This window comes from Dromiciops gliroides, chromosome 2, assembly GCF_019393635.1.
Source record: "Dromiciops gliroides isolate mDroGli1 chromosome 2, mDroGli1.pri, whole genome shotgun sequence".
Lineage (NCBI taxonomy): Eukaryota > Metazoa > Chordata > Mammalia > Microbiotheria > Microbiotheriidae > Dromiciops > Dromiciops gliroides.
In genome coordinates, this window is record NC_057862.1 from 109,384,906 (window position 1) to 109,387,132 (window position 2,227).

The following is a 2,227-nucleotide window of genomic DNA, read 5'->3' on the forward strand; positions in this document are numbered from 1 at the left end:
ATTCCCCATGATTCCACTATTTTTACCTTTGATTTCTCTAGTGGCTTTTTCAGTGGGTCCTTTTGTTGTGAATTTGTCAGTTTTTACTTTTTACTTTACCTGGGAAGACCTGCAGTACACTTGGGCTGTTCTGCCTCAGAGAGCCCCTCCTACTTTTCACAAATTTTAAAAGCAGACCTTGCTGGGGCAGCTAGGTGAGGCAGTGGATAAAGCACTGACCCTGGATTCAGGACCTGAGTTCAAATTCTACTTCAAACACTTGACACTAGCTGTGTGACACTGGGCAAGTCACTTAACCCCCATTGCCCTGCCAAAAAAAAAAAAAAAGCAGACCTTGCTGACCTTAAGTTTCCTATAGGCTCCACCCTCTCCAGTATATGGATGAGTTACTCCTTTGCTCCTTGGATCTCCAATTTTTCCTCACCTCATGCCATAAAGTACCTTGTTCTCAGGTTTTAAGTTTTTAGGACATCTGATATTAGCCAGTAGTCTCTGTCTTGAAGGATTAGAGATCTCTACTATCAAAAACTGAGATAGAAAACCCTGATTATTACTGGTACATTGATGGTTCCTGTCTCAAATGATGCTGGGTATGCTATCACCACCACAGAAGAGGTCATTGACCCCTTCCTTTGGTTTCCTCAGCACAAGAGGCTGAATTTGAAGCTCTGACTTGAGCTTGTGAATTAGCAAAAGGAAAACTAGTGAACATTTACACGGATAGCAGGTATGTGTTTGGGGTGACACATGATTTCAGGATATTATGAAAATATAAAGGATTCCTGATGTCCTTTGGCAGTCACACATATCTAGAGATTGCTTGACTCCCTTTTGTTGCTAGCCCCAGTAATTGTTAAAATGCCAGGACACTCCCATGAAGATTCTCCCCCATGCCTGGGTTAATGCCCTTGCTGACCTGCATGCCAAGCAAGCTGCTCAGAAAACCCCACTCTATTAGTCTATCCTCTGTTACATCCCCTGGACCTGGCCCCAAATTAACATTGACCCCAGCAAAGCTTGCTGTAGTCCAAAGAACCATGTCCAATCCCACCCAAGATGGGCTAAGACAAGAATGGTGCAAAAAAAAAAAAAAAAACCTCTGGGCTCTGGTACGGGTTAAATGGATACCCTGTCCTCCCCAACTCTTTCCATTGACCTTATATGTTTTATCAAACCTGAGGACTGGGGATGGTAAGCATAGTATAAATGTTGAAGTACTGTTCAGGAAGCTAACAATTGGGAGACAATCCCCGGACCACCACCCTTCATTCCAGTCTCCTCCACCCCTGGGGAGATAAGATTAGGTGTGGCTGCTGCCTTAGTGGTGGGAGGAGGAGAGAGAGATGGCTTGAGAGATCTGTAGACACCCCTCACCCAACTCCCCCAGCCACCACCAGAGGGGGGTGGTCCTCCCTCAATAGGGGAACTTTCCACAGTCAGATCACCTCATGGACCTCTATAAAAGTATCTGCCTGGCTCCTGCTCAAGGAGACTGGTATCTCAGAGCCATGCTCTGTGCCATGCTTTTCTCCCCATTAGAAGAAGTCCAAGGATTTCTCTCTTGGTTTCCCTTCCCCAGTCCCTAAATAAACTACTATCTTATTCTAATTGCTTTTGTGTAATTCTTTAAAGAGGAATTCCTAAGGACCCCAAACCCCTATCCCTACCCTATTTTCCCTACATCACAAGCCCATAAAACTTACCCCTAGGAAATTCCTTTATCCCTTTCCAAATCTGGCAGATTGACTTTATTCAACTTCTGTCCTTTTCCAGTTATAAGTTTATATTATGGTTTGCATGTTCTCCCACTGGGTAGAAGCTTTCCCTTGCAGGAAAGCTACTGCAACAGCTGTAGCCAAGCACTTATCAGAAAAGATTTTTCCCACCTGGGGAATTCCTAATGAAGTTCACACTGATTGAGGTATTTCTTTTAGGGGCAGCTAGGTGGTGCAGTGGATAGAGCACCAGCCCTGGAGTCAAGAGGACCTGAGTTCAAATCCAGCCTCAGACATTTAACACTTAATAGCTGTGTGACTTTAGGCAAGTCACTTAAGCCCAATTGCCTCACTTTAAAAAAAAAAAGATTCCAGAGGTACTTCTTTGTACTGGTTCGATTGTCTCCCAATTGTTAGCTTCCTGAACAGTACTTCAACATTTATACTATGCTTACCATCTCCAGTCCTCAGGTTTGATAAAACATATAAATGGTGTAAAGTTGCCATCTTAA